The sequence below is a fragment of the Natrix helvetica genome (genome assembly GCF_964273705.1).
Source record: "Natrix helvetica genome assembly, chromosome: 4".
Lineage (NCBI taxonomy): Eukaryota > Metazoa > Chordata > Lepidosauria > Squamata > Natricidae > Natrix > Natrix helvetica.
In genome coordinates, this window is record NC_138550.1 from 61,333,548 (window position 1) to 61,354,638 (window position 21,091).

A 21,091-nucleotide genomic window follows, 5' to 3' on the forward strand; every position below is an offset into this window, starting at 1 on the left:
CCAGGAGGACGCTCGCCAGCCTGGCTGAGAAGCCACATGGCTGCACTCGCCGGAAAGATGCCCACCTGGCCGGCAGAATACTCACCCGCTTGGTTGAGAAGCCACATGGCTGCATTGGTTGGGAGGGCACTCACCTCCCTGGATAAGAAGCTGCATTTCTGCACTGGCCGGGAAGATGCTCACCCACCTGGCCAGGAAGCTGCATGGCCACACTGGCCGGGAAGGCACTCGCCCCGCAGGATAAGACTCTGCATTTCTGCACTGGCTGGGAGAATGCTCTCCCCGCTCGCTGGGAAGCCATATGGCTGCGCTGGCTGGGAGAATGTTCTTCCCCCTGGCTGGGAGACTGCAAGGCCACATTAGGCAGGAAGAGACTCGCCTGCCTGGCCCGGAAGCTGCATAGCCACGCTGATTGGGAGGACATTTGCCCCTCTGGTTGGGAGGCTACTCACCTTCCTGGCCAGTGTCAGAAGAGAGGATTCCCTGTGAGACAGAAGTTTTGTCTAGAAGGAAAAGCATACAGAAACCAGTTTAATCATAAGGTACCCAAATGTTATGTCTCATATTTCCCACAACTAGAAAATTTAAAATTGCATACTTGCAGCATAAGTACATAAATAGACTTATTTTATTATTTAGTAGAAACAAATTCTATTAACAAAGGAATAAGTAGGGGGTGGAAAATTTGGAGGCGCTGAAATCGCTGTTCACTTCTTGCATTATCCCTAGCAGTACCTTAGAATTCAGAATGAAAAAAAAATGGGCCTTGTTTCCACAAAACTTTGTACTGTATTTTCCAATTATTTAAATAAGCTCATGTGATAATTTTTCCTACAAACTGTTCATGTTGACTATTTTGATAGGCTGTCTGAATTTGCAGAAAGGGTCCGCTGAGAAAGGTGGATTTTTAGTATTAAGAAAGAAGATAGAGAATGGTGATTTAATGACTGATCTATATGCTCTACCAATTATCTGACGTCTGGGGTCCCCATTGGTATCACTCAGGTGGCCAATGTATGCCTGTATATACCTCGCTAGTTGCTTGGCTGTTTATCTACTCCACATTTATACGTTCTTCAAAATATGTTTAAACTTTTTTAAAAAATGGGAAGCTGACTTGCCACAAAGAAAACCAACATCCTCCAGAAAAATCATTTATGTTCCATTATTATTTGTATAGGTAATGCAGCAAACATTCCAAATATCCCTCCTCCTCCTATTTTTCCCACTCCAGTCCTGTGAGATAGCCTTGGCTGAGAGAAGGAATGACTGGCTCAAAATCAGCCAGTCATTTGTTAACTCACTGAGCCATTTCCAAACTTTCCTGCAATGTGAAAAAGAGAGCTATCTGCAGCCAGTGTTTTGTTTAGAAGTGTGTCCACCTGTCTTGAAAAAGCAAAAAAATTATAAGTGTATGTCGGAAGGAATTCTGTGGTTTGTTTCCCAGCTGGGAGCACTCACCAATGTTTGAAGAAAGAATTACGCAGAAGTGAGCTGTCAGGAAGGCAAGAAAGGTGGAGAGACACTCGAGCATTCCTGGATTTTAGACAAATTGTACAGGTACTGGGTCTCATTTTATATATTTTATTCCTGTGAAGCTTTTATGTAGGCTAAGGATTATAAGAGTTTATTTATGGTAATTGCTCTGATTTTGGTTTTCCTGTCTTTTGGTCTAATCTTGCTTGTTCTCCTGGGTTCTTCCTGTCCTTGGGTTAATCTTGTCAAAAAGACAAAGGTAAGTTTGTGTGGGTAATTGTGTGCAAATGCTTTTTTTTTTGTATTGTCTAGAATCCATGCTTTTGTTATTTCTAATGAGTGCTTCTGGCAGTTTTCAGGGGCTTTCCATTTGTTTTGTTATTCTTAATCTTGTACTATGTTTCCTTTTGTGATTAAATATAACATCTTTTGGTAATGTGTCTGATCTTTCTAAGATTATGGCTTTGTCTCTTCGAATGAAAACTGTTGTTTGGTTCTGTGAGGTTTAAAAGGATCTTGTTTTACTTCTTTCACTGTTTTGATTTTGTCACATTTTGGTTATATTTCCATAAAACACATTACACGTAGGACTGTGCATTGCTATGGTGGACAGGGATGCATTTTTCTGCAATTCTTTAAACAAAATATGGCCTTTTCTGGGGAAGAAAGGCAGCTGCATAATCACAGGAAGCTGCATAATCCCAGGAAAACATGCAGTTGTCTTAAAGAATTGCAAACAGATGCAGCATTCCTTTCTCTGTGCTCTCCAAAATATATATTTTTTGCATTTGAATCCAAAAAGTAGTGGTACAGTACAAGAGGACAAGTAAAATTACACAATTAAGCAAAGTTATTTGAAATAGGTGCTTTGTAAACTTATCTGTTACAAGTCTTCCCAACCACTGTTTTTGCAAAAGTATTCACAACAATAAATATGCATCAGAATCCAAATATAGGTTTCTAACTTTAGATGACATTTATGGCTGCTTATTTTGTTTCTACTACTAGTAAAGAAATGGGTGAGAAATCAACATTTTTATAATTATTCCTAAAGTGGTGTGTGTGTAAAAGGCTGCACTGATCACTGATCATAATAGCACAAGAACAGACACTAAGTATCAGATCCATAGAAGCAGGGCTTTACTACACTAGATAGAACCCGGGATAGATCAGTGTCTCTCAGCTGAAAGATATATGGACTTTAACTCCCATTATTCTCCAGTCAGCCATCAAAGAGTTTCCATAGAAGATGGTGGAGAATAATAGAGCTAAGAATCTGTGGGGGTTCTGGATCCAAAAGGACAGGCAGGCATTAGGTAATCAACCAGACAGTGTAGTAGACAAATTAATAGACAAAGACCAAAAGAGCTTGGGAGGCCAGGTAAGTGGGGTGAGGCAAGGCATCCTTCAATGTGAGTGATGTCGAGTTGGCCACACCCACCCAATCAGATGCCCCTTAAGCCACGTCCACCTAGTCACATGCCCCTCAAGCAACGCTCACCAAGCCACACCCACAGAATCAGTTGTTATAAATTTTGAATCTCACCACTGCCACATACCATAGTTTATTGTCACTGCCCTGTAATCTTTTCTGTATTTTCCGTTGATTCCACATTTTTGTCTTAAAAATTGGTAATGCCATGGGAATGTTTTCATTAAATATCCCATTTTATATAGTGCTAAAATTTCCTCCCTTACTTTTTAAATGATATATAGTTTAAGAACATTAGAAAGTACATTATGTTAAGTTAATTCATTAGTCCATCTTACTGAGGAGCATCACTATTTTACTCTCCACTCTGTCAGAAAGAGGTTTAAAATGAAGCCAACTTGTAATAATCTCTTTTTTCCATGAACATTTTATGTGTGCTTGCCTGGCAGATATTTGAGTGATTGCCATGAGGGAACACTGTTTAATTGCAAATAAACCATGGGAGAGAGACTGGAGAGGAGACAGATCTTCACAAGGTAAGTGACCCAGTGTGGCAGGATAGGGGGAGGGGGGAGGCAATTGTGAGGACCCCAGGGGGGAAAGCATGAGGTATCCCAGGGGGTCGGGGGAGATCTTGGGTGGTCTGAAGCAGTTACCTGTTCAATTGCTAGGTCCCAATGGCCTTCCCCACCCTGAGATACCTCATGTGCACTTAACAACCCGTGCATTCAATTAGCGAATGCATGGGTGAAAGCAGGGAGTAATTTTAATTGCAAAACCACCATTTCTTCTGTTTCAAAGTCATTGGACACTTTGAAAATATCAGTATTTTTACAAGGTGTATTCCAACATAAGCCTAATCATGGATGATTTTGTTGCAGCCTCAGAAGTGGTAGCGCAGTGCTCACAGTGTTGGGGGTCGACACCCAGGAGCAGGGCCTTCTCTGTGATTGGCCCAGCCCTGTGGAATGACCTCCCCCTGATATTAGGATTACTTCCGATCTCCGCTCCTTCCGTGTAAAGCTCAAGACCCACCTCTTTCAATTGTCTGGCCTGGCTCAACCATAGTTTATCCTTTTCCTCCTGACAGTCCTTTTTAAATTGTATTATTATTTCGGGGTATTTTTTAATGACTAATTTTTATTATTATTAATGTAATGTATTTTTAATTATTACCTCCTCCATGCATGTATGTATATGTATGTATATGTGTGTATTTTTATGTTTATATGTATGTATGTATATTTTATTGTACGCCGCCCCGAGTCCCTTGCGGAGAGGGAGTGGCTAACAAATTAAATTTCTATTTCTACATTGATGTGTTTATAGATCCTTACAGCTCTTCAATGCTGTGCCTTAATCCAGGTGAAAGAAACAGATGAAATTGACAAATTTCTAATCTGTTTCAAGGGACTGGTTGGCTAAAAAGCTCCATCATCTGGGATGTTTTTCAAGGGATTGTCTTGAAATAGTTTGCTAGGGGTTGTTTTAAACTGAAATATGGAGCATAGAAAAAAAATTGCTTTGAGGTTAGGAGTTAAGAGATGTGGTGATGCATTTTCTGTCTTCATATAAAAGAGACCCCGGCCTCGTATAGAATTACAGACCAATCTCCCTTTGCTGCATCACCTGTAAAGTCATGGAATCCATCATAAACCAATTAATCGTACTCCACTTAGAGACAAACAACCTACTCTCTAATAAGCAATTTGGTTTCAGGAAAAATTTGTCCTGTAATCTGCAACTCATACACTGCAAAAACATTTGGACCTCTCAACTCGACCAGGGTAAAGCAATAGATGCAATCTACATAGACTTCTGCAAAGTTTTTGATTCAATGGTATATGACAAACTTCTGTTAAAAATTAGTTCTTATGGCATGTCTGGATTTTTGCACAAATGGATAGCTGCATTCCTATAAAACAGGCAACAAATAGTCAAAACTGGAAACACTATACCACCAAGCTTGATATTTAGCCTGGATAACTTTGAATTATGCCGTCTACGTTCCAACCTAAGTTTAGTACACAAGATTATTTGCCATAACGTCCTACCTGTTAGGACTACTACTTTAACTTCAACCGCAATAACACAGGGCTATCAATAGATACAAACTAAATGTAATCTGCTCTAATCTTATTGCAGGAAAAATGACTTCAGCAATATAGTAGTAAATGTCTGAAATACTGTACCTGATCCTGTTGCTAGTTCCTCTACTCCCCATACCTTTTACCTTAAACTGTCTACCATGGACCTTTCTTGTGATCACTCCATTCAAATCCCTCATCAAACACAAATTTTAATAAGATAAACCAGTTAATCTTTCCATAAATTGTTTATAAAACAGTAGTTTGTCCTCATTGGGGGTGTATATTCTCAGTAAGTTCCATGCATTTAAACTTCTATCCCAGGAAATCTAGCATGCTCATCAGTCAGTACAAGTTCTAGTTTTAGTTGGTGATTTATATGCAAAAAAAATTTCAAAAAACTTACTTTGCAACAATCTAGCAAGCAGTCAGTTCCTTTGCCTGCTTTGGTGCACTTGCAGAAAACAGAGGCCTAAAGTAGTGAGAGATCACACGAGATAAGTAGCGTGAAATCTTGTGCTACTGATCTCGTGTGATTTCGCAGTACAGTACTTTAGACCTATGTTTTCTGCTAACAGAGGCCTGCACGAGATCTGGGGCAAAAGACTTTGTAAACAGGGGGAAGGCCGCTTCATTTTCAAAGCCTTTTGCCCTGGATCTCATGCAGGCCTCAGTTCATAGAGAACAGACACCTAAAGTACTGTAGTGCAAGATCATGCCAGATCAGTAGCATGGGAACTCACGCTAAAGTAGTTTAAGCCTCTGTTCTCTGTGAACTGAAGTCTGTACCAGATTTGGCTGAAGAGTGCTTGCAAGCCAATGAGACTTTGGGGCAGTGAAATTGCCATTTTTCAAACCTCCCCTTGGCTTGCAAACACCTTTCACACTGTTCCAAACTCGGCATAAAGAGCATTTACAAACCAATGGGAGGCTTCAAGTAAGGGACTTCACTGCCCCAAAATCTCATCAGCTTGCAAGCGCTCTTTGTGCTGAGACTGCAAAAAGGCAAATAAACCATGGGAGAGAGACTGGAGAGGAGACAGATCTTCACAAGGTAAGTGACCCAGTGTGGCAGGATAGGGGGAGGGGGGAGGCAATTGTGAGGACCCCAGGGGGGAAAGCATGAGGTATCCCAGGGGGTCGGGTGAGATCTTGGGTGGTCTGAAGCAGTTACCTGTTCAATTGCTAGGTCCCAATGGCCTTCCCCACCCTGAGATACCTCATGTGCACTTAACAACCCGTGCATTCAATTAGCGAATGCATGGGTGAAAGCAGGGAGTAATCATCAAGTTACGCAATTTACTTCTATGAAGGTCCCATTACATTTGTAACTCAAGGACTACCTTATTTGTATTACCACTCTTCAGTCTTATATTAAAATGCTGTTGTCCCTTGTTTTCTTCTTGACAAAGTACACCAAAACATTCCTTGGAATATTTCACATTCCCTTTACCAATTTCTGCCCCTGCATCCTGATCCCAATCCCAAAAATATTGCTATCTTTTCTCGAATATCTTCACCAGAATATCAAACAAAATTCCTTCTCTCTCAATTACAATAGAGTCAGATTATATATTTGTCTTTCCAGCTCTCTGCCTATCATTTCTAGCTTATTCTCCAAAATTTCCATTGATTTGTTTTATATCTTCAGATACTTAGAGCTTTCCATCTTCTTAACTACTTTTATCTGTTTTATTTTTACAAGTCTTTATTCATTCTTTTTAAAAATCTGTCTATTTAGTATCAAGAGATTCAGCTAACTTAATACTTAGTTGTCTAAATATTTTCTAAAGCAACACCTCTCTGTGGATTGCTCTAGTAACTCTTCCCTCCATTTTTGCCACTGTTGTCGTTGTATTATGATGAAATAACCCCAAAATTAAAGTACCTCAAATTTCTATGTTACCAATAAGAGAAATGGAAATAAAAATGAATTGTGTAAAAGAAAAGTTTATTTGAGTTTGGAAATAAACCAGGGACGTGGCTAGCATATAAATTGCTAAGGAAAAAATGATGTTGAAATCATAAGGAGAAACTGTATTGATGGATAATATGGCCATACAAAAATTATTTAATCAATATTCCAATTTGTATAGAGAGCTCCCTAGAGAAAATAGATGAATATATAAAGAAATTGAGTTTACCGAGGATTAAGGGGACAGAGTCAGATTATGAATGGGTCTATGACAATAAGCAAAATTTCTAAAGCTATAAAGAAGATTAAACCTAGGAAAGTTACCTAGTCCAAATAGATTGTCAGATGGAGATCACTTCCGGTTCCTGTAGGTGATGGACATGTTGTCCGCTGCTCGTCTCCCCGGTGGACTCCTTTCAGGAGCACAGGGGCCCCTGGAGGGGTCTCCTGCCGCAGGGCGGCTTGCTGGAATCCCCCAGACTCGGCGGCAGCCGGCGGGGGTGTTTCCAGCCTTGCCCCAGGAGCCAGGGAGCGGAGGGGGAGCATGAAACAGCTGCTGGCTGTCTGCCCTTTCGCCGAATGGGCTCCGGGAGGAAAGAGTTAAGCGAAAGAAGAGCGGCTGAAGTGCCGGTGGGGAGAGATCCGCTCTAATCTCCTTAATCATCGTTAACAGATAAGCAGCAGACTATTTACTTATAGTCTTTGTTCAATCCATTTGAAACTGGAATATTAGAGGGGGGTGTTTCTTTCTCTTTACCCCCCCTGCCCCGGACAAAGCGGCATTTGAACTATCTCTCTCTATATTGGAATGGAGAGAGAATAAAGGCTGACTTGCCACTTGTACTAACTATGTGAGAAAGATTGATATCACAGCTGCAAGAGGTGATTGCGGAGCTGTTTTCTTAAAAGGAAAACACTTTATGGAACTCCTTGTTCTTCTCCCTGCGAAAGGAGGAGCCAAGATGGCGCCCCTCCATCTTCGTTTTTGTACTTATAAATGAAGCCTGCCTTTTGAAAGTACCTTTGGAAAAAAATCTCTGGTAATTGTCTTGATACCCCCTCTGAAGGTGCTCTGGACCTCTCCTGTTACGTGGTCTTCCTGATTAATTTTGATTATTTGACTTTTTCTCTTTCTGGTGCACCACCGTGCCTTGGAACTGTGAAGGAGAACTAACTTTTCACTTTTGGATTTGCCTGCCGCCTTGGACCGGCACAGCTACGGGCTCCACTGACGCCATTTTCTTTGTAAAAGACTTATCATCCCTGAACGCAGATAAATGGGGCCCAAAAAAACCACCAACGGGCAAGTCATTCTCGGCTCCTGCTTCTGCCACCTCCAGTCCAAGCATGCAGCAGACGAAAATTACTTCATTGTTACAACTGGAAGGGACTGGAGAGAGCTCAAAAGAACTATCTGTTAACCAAATGTTTCAGGAAATTATGAGGGGTCAAAATGAGTTGAAAAACGAGGTGACAGATCTCAAAGATGAACTCAGAGGTGTACAACATCATATAACAGAAAACAAACAAAGAATTGGGGTGTTGGAGGAGGGGGCAGCTGGATTGGGGGAGGAGGTTAAGGCAGTCCGGAAGGGAAATTTAGAATTGGGAAATTTTATGGCAAAAATAGAACTTGAAAGAATGTCCTTTTTTCTCAGATTCCAGAACCTACCAGAGACAGAAAATAAATCTTAAGGATATTATGAGTACAATTTTAGCAGAATATATTAAGAGAAATAAAGAACAGTTGTGGTGGGATATGGATCTGGTTTACAGGATTAATTCAGCATATGCTAGAATACACAATGTTCCAAGGGAGGTACATGTTAAGTTTCTTAGGAGGACCATGAGGGATGAGGTGCTAGGGGCCCAAAGGGAGGGACCATTAAAATATAAAGAAATTACCATTCTTAAGCAAATTCCGAAAAAAATAAGGGAAAAAAGGAGGAAGTATTCCTCCTTATCAAAGTAATTATACAATAAAGGAGTTTGGTTTAGATGGTTATTGCCAGAGGGAATGTTGATTTTTTGGGAGGGAAATAGAATTAGAATTAATACAGTGGAGGAGGCAGAAGCCTTCATTAAAAAACATAGTTCTCTCCTAGAGGACGAAAATAGGGGAGGTGGTGAAAAAAGGTAGTAATGTGCAAGATATGAAGGAGGGGGGCTGTGGCTCCATCTGCGGACAGGGAGGAGGGAGCAATATCAAAAAGGCTCAGGTCACAAAAATAAATGTATTTGAAATACTATGGTAATTGTTGATATACTAGAAAGTGACAAAGAAAGAGATGATTGAAAACATGGTTGATATAATGTAAAACAATATTCTGTTTATGCTTATCTTTTATACGTTATTTTTAACATTGTAAAAATTGTGAGATTTGGGGGGATTTCTACCACTAGCACGGGAGCTGCAAAATTTCCGATGTACCTTTTTTACCTTTCCCTATAAATGTTTAAAAACCAATAAAATTCTAAAAAAAAAACCAAATAGATTGTCAGACTCTTCTTATAGATTTTTTAATTTTTGCAACCTTTACAAACATGATCCCTATGTTGCAAAGGGAGTGGGGGACAGGCCAATATATCATTAATACCTAAAGAGGAACAAGATTTAACAAGAAATTATAGGCAATATTATTATTAAATAATGATTACATGATTCTATCTGATACACTGAAAATAATTTTGCTATAATTTATTCATGAAGTTTAATGTAATTTTAACTAAAAGACAGTTAAGGGACAATGTTAGAAATGAGTTGGAATATTTGGAACAACATAAAGAAAAACAAGCCACATTGATTTTCATGGATGAGGGAAGGCCTTTGACAAATTGAACTGAGTTTCTTGTTCAAGGTTTTGAAAGATATGAATTTTGGAGAGAACTTTATAAAATGTGTAATATTGATTTGCACGTCACAAAAACACCAATAATTTTGAATGAAGATCTAAGAAAATCATCTAAGGTATAAAAAGGAACAAGACTACTTTTTCAGGTAGTAACTACTTCTTGAACTCAACAGCATAAGGTTACTTCTGCTGCTACTATTGCCAGCCAGGCCACTGAAAATGAAACCCAACCACTCAACCTGAATGGTTTATCCCACTGCTGAACTAAAGTGTAATCCCTCATCCTTGAATCAGCAGAAACTCTTTTGCTGTCCCTATTTCTAATACCTTTTCTGCCTCTACTGCATTTAATCTCAGTCACTGCCAGATGGTGTTTTCCTGACTCTATGAGTACAGTGTGTGATACCCTCCAGCTTTACTACCTTCTCTCTTCATGTGTTATAAAAATATTCCAATAAAAAACAACTTACTTCCTTGTTCTGTCTTACTAACAGTTTCCACATAGACCAGTGTACATCTCAAAACCTCTATCCATCAGCTACTTTCAGTTCCCTATTTCTCTCTGTTTCAACATTCTGATTCCAAATATATCTCAAAACTACATACTTAGGAAAATCACATTTCACAGCAACAGCTCAGCAAGGTTACAAATAGTTCTGATACACTTTGAAATCTTTTTATCTGAAACTTTGGTTTATATAGCTTTTTAGAGCCTACTATTCTTTTAAAACCTATATAATCCCGTTTTCCTCTTCTCACAATCCCTCCTCTTTGTCCTTTAGGACAACACAGACAATTGATCATATAGTACCTAGCACATTAGCTGTTTAAATTGTGAGTTTTAATCAATTAATTAATAAATAACCAAAACATCCTTCATTTAAGATGGACAGCAACTTTTATTAAAAGGCATTTCAGCAAGGCAAATACAGAAAAGAAGGTAGACAGGCTGAACCATTTGAATAATGGGACATTCAGCCCTAAATTCAGCATGGAACTGAAGAGGAGCAATGCAACGCTGGTCCAGATTGTAGGCATAAAACCTCTCCAGATGCAGGCTGTTTCTTGCAATTGTTGCTGGGCTTCCATGAATCAGTTCTTTTAGTACTTGCAATTGCATGTACAAATGAGTTGATTTGATGCTGATTTCTTGGTCCAAGATTGCACAAAGGGAAGGGAAGCAGAAGTTACTACCACTTGCTGCAGGGGTGGGTTTCAAATTTTTTTACTACCGTTTTGGTGGGCACGGCTGGGGGGGCATGTGACTGAGTGGGTGTGGCCAACTTGACGTCACTCACGCACATGCCCACTCAGTCACCCCCCCACAGCCACATCCACCGAACTGGTGAAAATTTGTTTTGCCAGCTGGGAGGCTGGCAAAGAAGCCTTCCTTTCCCTGCAACCACCAAACGGTCAGTGCCCCCCACCTATGGATTGATGCTGCAGGACGGAAGGAAAGAAGCCAGTCTTGGGAGGGATCTTCCCTCCCACTCCAGAGAGCGCATGCGGGGAGAGAGGAGGCGGGCTAGTTTGAATGCGGGCAGTTTGTGGCTGGCGCCTCCTTTGCTTGTTGGGGCGGGCGGACGGACAAAGAAAGGAGGCACGCAATACAGAAGCCCCCGCCGCCAAGGGTGAAGGGGAGCGCCTTCCTTGGCTATTGCGTGCCTCCTTTCCCAAGATTGGCAGGACGCCTCTCCCCACTTCCCATCCTATGGGGCTGCTACATCCCGCAAGAGATTTCCTAGCCTGCGATCCTGGGAGAAGCTCGTCTGCCTAGAGTTGCCAATCCTTCTGCCGGTCCAGAAGGAAGTTTCTGCTGCTGCCTTTACAGGCTGGGAGCATCTAGGAGGGAGATCCTGTTTTTTTGCAAGGTCACCAGAGAAGAGGAGAAAGCGCTCTTCGCCTCGCGTGCCTTCTCCTTACCCAGGCTGCTGCCTGGTTGGTTGTGGTGCTTTGCAACCGGAGAGAGAATACGGCCATGGCGGCATCCTAAGGGCTCCAGATCCGCCGCCATCGAGGAAAAAGCTGACAGAAAGTTGTGCGCCTCTGCAGAGCCTGTAAAGGCAGCAGCAGAAGTTTCCTCTTGGGCCGGCATAAGGATTGGCAACTCTAGGCAGACAAGGTTCTCCTGGGATCCCGAGCTAGGAAATATCTTGTGGGCTGTAGCAGCCACGTAGGGTGGGAAGAGGTGTCCTGCTAATCTTGGGAAAGGAGGTGCACGAAAGGCGAAGACACTCCCCTTCGCCCTTGGCGGCGGGGGGCTGCTTTATTGCACGCCGCCTTTCTTTCTCCACCCCCTCAAAGAGCGAAGGAGGCGCTGGCCACAAACTGCCCGCCCGTGTTCAAACCAGCCCGCCTCCTCTATCCCCACACGGGCTCTCTGAAGGGGGGTGTAAGGTCTCTCTCAAGACCCACTTCCATTACCTTGCGCTGCTGCCGCCCATGCCGGACAGTCCTGGCCGCTTGCCCGCTGCCCCATCTCCACCCCGATCCCAAGAGGTCGGGCGTTGTTGCTGTTGGAGCTGTGTTGCCCCACTGGATTCAGGGGCTTCTGCCCCTCGTGCCATGCTTTGCAGGTGGCGGAGCCCATGTGGACCTCTTCAGGGGGCTGTGCTTCTTGGAACAGCACACCAGCCCAAACAACCTGGCTTATGGTACCCTCCGCAGTCGCTTCGGATCTTGCGGCTATTTCGGGGCTTTTTTTAAAAAAGAGTGCAATTGAGTCTAACCCTGGTTGATGAGCCTTGCCTTGGGGTCAGGGGGTGGGTCCAAATTGCGCCCCATTGTGAGCATCTCTCAGCCTTTCTGTGCACACAGTGAAGAAAATCTTGTGGCTGCGAGGCAATTAACTCGAACGTGGGAAGTTTTTCTTTTCTGTGTGCAAGATTTTCCCTGCACACAACGGCTGACAGACGCTCACAGTGGGGTGCAATTTGGGCGTGGCAGGTGGGGCAGGGGATGGGGTGAGCTGGACCATGAGATGTGCATCTTACTGGAGACTGGCAGCTCCGGATCTTGTGGCTTTTTCAGGGTTTTCTTTAAAAAAAAACGCCTCTCCAGATGAGCTTTAAAACTTCTGAGGTTGCTCCTGGATGGGGCAGGCAGACGGGCAGCATTCCCCCCCTCCCCGGCGCCTGCAGTCTCAGAACCTGCAGCAAGTCCCGGCTCTTCGCATCTCGCACCCGCAAGATTTTCTTTACTGTGCAAGCACCCGGAGCTGCTCCAAGGCTGCAGACACCCAGGGAGGGGGAGAAATACACAGTAGCTTTGTGTACTACTGTTCCAACATCTTATTCTGTCACAACACATTATGTTTAATAAAGTGTTTTTTAAAACAAATAGGAATCACAAAAGAAATTAGGTCACTCCTACCACTAGCTCCTGGTCTTATCTGCAGATCTGCTCAACCGCCAGTTCATATTATATAGTAGATTCTCCAAGCCTTTTCCAAACTAGTTTCCTTTACATATGTTAGAATGCAATGTTATGAAGGTGCAGACTGTCATCCTGAAGACCTTATAACATGAAGTAAATTTAATATAATTTAGTTTTTCAAAAAGTATTTGATTAATGGTGCACAAATTTAACTTTGTTAGCTGTTGAGCTGCCTATTCAAATCTGGGATTTTTCTGTTGTGGAAATCAAGGACTCTAAGACCAGCTTCTTCTTCCTCACTGTCTTTTTGCCATTTACTCAAGGCAAGCTTGCACACTCTCAAAGAAACCTAAGCAGGATCAATAAAGGATATAATATTATCAATTTTCATTTTTACTCATAGTACTGTAGGAAGTTATCACCTAGCCCTCTCCCAGAAAAATGAAATATCCTAGGAAATATTGAAAAGGCAGAATATTATATTTTCCTGGATGTGAAAAAGGGAGAAACACATTTTAAACACTAAATTCCTACAGCTTCCTGCCCATCCCCACTTTTGTCAATGGGCCATTAAGAAGGCCAAGCTAGTCCACTTTACATAATAAAGAGTTCTCCTCTTCAGCTGTGATGGGATTAAGGCAGGATAATAAGCCTTTACTCAACTGACCACATGGCATCTAAACTCAATCAAACCTGGATTCAAAACAGCTTAGAGGGTTGCCCTTGCACGGGCCCATGGGAGTCTGACAACCAATCAGAATACATTTCTTACACAGGAACAGGAAACAGATAGGTGGGGCAGAACAGATTATAAAAATCCCTGCAAGCCCTTCGTCAGCCCTTCTTCTTGTCTTCTCTTCCCTTCTCTTCTCTTCTCCACCAACATTGAAGCATGTGATCACCTTTTCTGTTCAGGACTCAGGCCATGTGGTCCTGTCCACCATTAAACCATCTTTCCAAGCAGCCTCCATGTCTCCAGTGTCTTTTTTCCCCACTTGGAGCCGAACCCAGAAGGACATTTCTTCCAACAATTGGCACCCCACAGATGGGACTCCAAGCTAGCCTAACAAATGGATATGGCCAGGTAAGCCTCCCATGCCGGCACAGACCCCATTGAGTCTGTGGGTGGACTTTATCTTGGCCTTAGCCATTTGGATCTAGGCTTTAAAGGGGTTTTGAGTTTGAACTCAAAGGCTGCCTGGAAAGAAGGTGAGTACCTCTAAATTTTAATTCTCTAAAATTTAATTTTAAAGCATGGGAAATGTGTGTATGCCTGCCTGTGTGTGACTAGTGTGTGTGAAAATGGATGGAAAAGTGAATGGATTTTTTATTTTTTGTTGTTGCTGCTGTTTTTGTCCTGTGAGAGAAAAAAAGCTAAAGCCCATAAGAAAGTTAGTGAGAAAAAGGGAGGTACGCATACCCGCTCCGACAGCACCCCTCCTGGGTCACTGTGCGGCTGGTCCTCCGGGTCTCTTTCCCCAAGACTTGAAACTGTAAGAAAAGTCCCTGCGTGAAAGGGCGCGAATCGAGAGAAGGTTCCCGCGGTGAGGAACGCGATAAAAGTCCCTCCGAAGGGCACCCCCAGAAAAGTCCCTCCGAAGGGCACCAATAAGACCCTCCGAAGGGCAAACAGAGAAAGTCCCTTCAAAAGGGCGCGAAAGGTCCTCTAAGGACGCGAAAGTAAAGTGGGGAAATACGAAGTGGCAAACCCGGCTAGGACGAAGTGAACCCACATCTAAACGGGATCATGGGAAGCGGTAGCTCGAGGGTAGCCACGGAAACCCCCCTAGGGGAGTTGTTGGGGGCCTGGGACGAAAAGCAAATGCCCGTCCTGGCCGGAATGAAGAAAAAAAAGAGCAGATTGTAGAAAATGGGCTTTGCTGAAAGATGATACAGGAAAAACTAATTTGGCTGAAAAGGTACTTAAAAGGAAATGGTGGGATTTCTTTTTTTTTTCTCTTGTCTGTCTCTTTCTCTGTCTTCTATGTAACCACGTGGTTTTTGTTTCTTAAGATTTGTGCCTTCCCCAATTTAACTGAAATTCATGGTGGGAATGATTTTGTTTTTCCCTCTTTGTCTGTGTGTGTGTATGTCTAAGTCTTTGTGCACCCTCAAGGTAATTGTAACTAAGATGTCTCCAATCCAAAAGAAAAGAATTTTAAAGTGTTCAAAGAAAGAAAGGAGTAAACTGGCAGAAATTGCCTTCGCTCAGTTTGTTGGGCCTAGAAAACTAACTGAAACTGGGAGGGGTCTTTACTTTGTGTCTGTTCTGGCCAGCAGAAACAGAGTAAAGATATATATATATATTTCCTTCCTTCCTTGCCTATACCTTAAAGTAACAACCCAGGAAATGTTTGCAAGAAAAGTTTCATCCTTGCATTTATTGTGTGACTAAATGATTTTACCTGTTCATTTCTTTCCTGGAGCATGTGAATCCATACCCCATTTCTCATCTGTGATATCCCCATAATGTTTATCTGTTTATCTGCTTAGTAACTAATGGTTTTATTTTTTCAAACTCTGCCTGCAAGCTATCTACCCCCCCACGCCCCTCCCTTACCTCTAATCCTCCAACAATGCCTTTTCTGTGGGGGAGGGAACCTTGTTCTCATGTCTTTCAGCCCTAGAAGATTGTACTCTTCAGAAACAAAGGACTGCTAGCTCAAACCATAACTCTCCAATTTGCTGCTGGTGATTGCCTCCTGATAAAACCTGACATGAGGAAAAAAAACTTAGCCAAGCCTGGGACAGACTGCCAAGACTGACTGATCACTCTTACCAGCAAGCCAAGCCTAGTACCATCCAGCAGACATGAAAGAACCCTGAAGGAGATGAAGAAGTAAAGACCAAAAGACTCTTTTCAATTCCCAGAAGACAGCTGTAAAGACTATGGGGGAGGGTGAAAATTGTTTGAAAAAAGTTTTGTTTCTTTGCCTCCTTCACAGAAATTGTAAGGTCTTCTTTCCTGTCTCATTTATATTGTAATCAGTTTAATGTATTCATGTAAGAATTGTATTTGAGAATGGCTAGCACAGCAAGTTCTGAGCACCTTAGATTTCTGGCTGGTGGGAGGGAAATTTATCCAAAATATCTGTATTTTCTGTATTTTGAAGCAGACACACACACACACACACACACAAAGAGAGAGGGAGAGAGAGAGTCCCCATTCAGAATTAGATTGAAACTATCTCCTTGACTTAACTCCACAAAGCTTTTCCTAGGTTGATTTTGCCCTTGCCCAAAAGCAGATATCTCCCTTTTAATCCCATGGGGGAGGGTCAGTTCCCCTTAGGCAATTCCCCCACTTGAAGAGTAGCAGAAAGGATCTTCAAAACTCAAACCCTATGACTCAAAAAAAAATGATGCTGCCCAGTTGCCCAGTAAAGCAGGACATGTTGCACTGGTGGTCTCAGGAGGAGGAATCCCAGGGCTCATTGTGTGTAGTTTTAAAAATACTAAATAGTCTGGATTGCACACTAGCTAAACTCAATTTGGCCTCACTAAAATAGGAGCCAGGGCAAGTTAAAGAAATCCCTTGGAAATGGGCAGCCTGTACTTCTTTAAAAGGAAGAATCCTTCAATGGCTGTGAAGTTTTTTTTGGGACTTCTGCTTGCTTGTAGTCTGGAAGCTCACAGAAAGTGATATCAAAATAATTGGCATGGTAAATTGGATATTGTAAATTTCTTTCCAGAAATTGTGCCCTGGTTGTTAAGACCTTCATGGTTGAAAGCTCTCTGGGAGCCACTGAAGGGATCCTTCTGCTGTCTCTTTCAATGCTTTTCCATCAGAAAAATTAAGTTTCCCTGATCTGACCAATTTTATCTTTTGTCAAAAACATGTGCGTTCCACTCACATTTTTTTGAAAAAAAAAAGGAGGGATTGTAGGAAGTTATCACCTAGCCCTCTCCCAGAAAAATGAAATATCCTAGGAAATATTGAAAAGGCAGAATATTATATTTTCCTGGATGTGAAAAAGGGAGAAACACATTTTAAACACTAAATTCCTACAGCTTCCTGCCCATCCCCACTTTTGTCAATGGGCCATTAAGAAGGCCAAGCTAGTCCACTTTACATAATAAAGAGTTCTCCTCTTCAGCTGTGATGGGATTAAGGCAGGATAATAAGCCTTTACTCAACTGACCACATGGCATCTAAACTCAATCAAACCTGGATTCAAAACAGCTTAGAGGGTTGCCCTTGCACGGGCCCATGGGAGTCTGACAACCAATCAGAATACATTTCTTACACAGGAACAGGAAACAGATAGGTGGGGCAGAACAGATTATAAAAATCCCTGCAAGCCCTTCGTCAGCCCTTCTTCTTGTCTTCTCTTCCCTTCTCTTCTCTTCTCCACCAACATTGAAGCATGTGATCACCTTTTCTGTTCAGGACTCAGGCCATGTGGTCCTGTCCACCATTAAACCATCTTTCCAAGCAGCCTCCATGTCTCCAGTGTCTTTTTTCCCCACTTGGAGCCGAACCCAGAAGGACATTTCTTCCAACAGTACAAATGAAAACTAAGATTGTAGGTCGCCTTGAGTCCCAGACTTGGTTGAATCTTGCTGGGTGATGTAATGAAGGGGCTTTGGGTAATTCCTATTACGGTTTAATGGCTTTATCCTGGTTTGGATCTTGAGTGAGGGCTAATCCTATCACCCTGGAGCTAAAGGTCTTTTGTCTTGTAGATAAGATGCTCCAGTGTTTTATCTTGTAGATAAGCTGGCACCAAAATATCTGCTGGGGCTGAGTTTCTGTGTCCCTTAAAATTTCTATTTCTCTTTTAGGAGAAATATTCTGCCATTTTAATATTTCCTAGAATATTTCATTCTTCTAGAAGTGGGATGGGTGCTAACTTTCTACATTAAAAAGCAACAGTCTGTAAAAATGGTTTATTTTCCCTTAAAAGGAAAGGAAAGGGGTTTAAAAAGAAAAAGAAGGAACATGTATTAATAGATTAAATTGATTAATGACTAGACCTCATAAAATCTTGCTTTGTCTCAGGCATCAGTTTCTGCTAGTCATTAGTTTCAAATTATACATCTTTCCCCTGCACAGTCTCCTTTCTTAAAATTCTGCTTAAATTACCTTATATTTTATAAAATATGTACTTAGTGTAGGAAGTTATCACACAGCCCTCTCCCAGAAAAATGAAATATCCTAGGAAATATTGAAAAGGCAGAATATTTCTCTGGATGTGAAAAGGAAGAAACATATTATAAAGACAGAATAGCTCCCTGTAGCTTCCTGCCCATCCCCCTTTGTCAATGAGCCATTAAAGCCTGAACTAGTCCACTTTACATAATAAAGAGTTCTCCCCTTCAGCTCCAGAGTGATGGGATGAAGGCATGATAATATTGGCCCTTTACCCAACTCGCCACATGGCATCTGAGAACTCACCAAATCTGGATTCAAAACGCAGCCTAGAGAGTTGCCCCTGCAGGGCCCCATGGGAGTATGACAACCAATCAGAAGACAAGCTCAAGATCAAAGGCCAGAGAGGGCATAAAACCAGGGACTCAGCATCTCAGTCCTCCCTCCTTCCCTTCTCCTCTTCTCCCCAACATTGAAGCATGTGATCACCTTTTCTGTTCAGGACTCAAGCCATGTGGTCCTGTCCACCATTAAAACCATCTTTCCAAGCAGCCTCCATGTCTCCAGTGTCTTTTTCCCCACTTGGAGCCGAACCCAGAAGGATATTTCTTTCAACAATTAGCACCCCCCATATGGGACTCCAAGCTAGCCTAACCAATGGATATGGCCCAGGTAAGCCTCCCATGCCGGCACAGACCCCATTTGGTCTGTGGGTGGATTTTATCTTGGCCTTAACCATTTGGATGTAGGTTTTAAAGGGGTTTTGAGTTTGAGCTCAAAGCTGCCTGGAAAGAAGGTGAGTACCTCTAAATTTTAATCCTCTAAAATTTAATTTTAAAGCATGGGAAATGTGTGTATGCCTGCATGTGTGTGACTAGTGTGTGTGAAAATGGATGGAAAAGTGAATGATTTTTTTTGTTATTGTTGCTTTTTTGTCCTGTGAGAGAAAAAAGCAAATGCCCATTGTGTGTAAAGAGAGAGGAAAAGAGTAGGTGCGCATACCCACTGATGACAGGGCCCCTCCTGGGTAGCTGTGCAGCTGGTCCTCCCAAATCTTTCCCCAAGACTTGAAAACTGTTGAAAAGTCACTGCGAGTAAGGGTGCGAAAGAAGGTTCCCGCGGTGAGGAACGCGAAAAGTCCCTCCGAAGGGCGCGAAGAGTCCCTCCGAAGGGCTAGAAAAAGTCCCTTTAAAAGGGTGTGAAAAGTCCTCTAAGGATGTGAATTTGAAGCGGGGAATACGAAGCGGCAAGCCTGGCTAGGACGAAGTGAGCCCCACATCTGAGCGGGATCATGGGAAGCGGTAGCTCAAAGGCAGCCATGGAACCCCCCCTAGGGGAGCTGTTGGGGGCCTGGGACGAAAAGCAGATGCCTGTCCTGGCCGGAATGAAAAAAAAAGGAAAGCAAAACAGATATGTAGAGAAATGGGCTTTGGTAAAAGATGATACAGGAAAAACTAATTTGGCTACATAAATGTACTTAAAAGAAAAGGGAAAATGTTGGGGTTTCTTTTTTCTCTTGTCTGTCTCTTTCTCTGTCTTCTATGCAACCACGTGGCTTGTTTGTTAAGATTTGTGCCTTCCCTAATTTAACAGATTTGTGCTGGGAATGACTAGAATGTGTAAACCTGAGAGGTCTCTTCCACCCCTGTCTTATTTTCTTTTTGACCTTGTGTAAATGTGTGTCTAAGTCTTTGTGCAACCTCAAGGTAATTGTAATTATAAAAAGTCTCCAATCCAAAAAAGACAAGAACTTTAAAGTGTTTAAAGAAAGAAAAAGTAAACTGGCAGAAATTGCCTTCGCTCAGTTTGTTGGGCCCAGAAAACTAAGTGAAGGTGGGGGGAGTCTTTACTTTGTGTCTGTTTGGCCAGCAGAAACAGAGTAAAGAGAAGTTTTTTCCCCCTTCCTTCCTTCCCTAAAGTAACAACCCAGGAAATGCTTTAAGTTCATTTACAAGAAAAGTTTCATCCTTGCACTTATTGTGTGTTTAAATGATTTTACCTGTTCATTTCTTTCCTGAAGTATGTGAATCCAGACTCCATTTCTCATCTGATATCCCCATAATTTTACCAGTTTATATGTTTAGTAACTGATGGGTTTATTTTTCAAACTCTGCCTGCAAGCTCTTTACCCCTCCCATGCCCCTCCCTTACTTCTAATCCTCCAACAATGTCTTTTCTGTGGGGGAGGGGACCTTGTTCTCATGTCTTTCAGCCCTGCACAGATGAGCAGAGCACATGGATTCAGATGCCTTCAGAGGAGACCCTCCATCCATTTGAGCCAGGAATTGGGTTTGGATCTAGTCCTCCACTGAATGTCCAGCAACCAGAGTGAAGCCTAACTCACCAGTCTTACCACCAAACCAAGCATGCCACCCTAGCAGACATGAAAGAACCCTGAAGGAGATGAAGAAGTAAAGACCAAAAGACTTTTCAATTCCCAGAAAACAACTGAAAAGACTATGGGGAGGGTGGAAATTGATTGTAAGATTTTCTTTCTCTGCTTCATTCACAGAAATTGATTGTAAGGTTTCATGTCTCATTTATATTGTAATCAGTTTAATGTACTCATGTAAGAATTGTATTTGCGAATGGTTGGCACAGCAAGATCTGAACACCTTAAATTTCTGTCTGGTGGGAGGGAAATTCGTCCAAAATGTCTGTATTTTATGTATTATAGAAGTAGCTACACGCACACACACACACACAAAGAAAGAGAGAGAGAGAGAAACCCCTGTCAGAATTAGATTGAAAGTATCTCCTCTACTTTACCTCCGCACAAAGCTTCTCTAGGTTGATTTTTGCCCTTGTTAATCCCATGGGGGAGGGGAAGTTCCACTCAGGCAATTTCCCCACTTGAAGAGC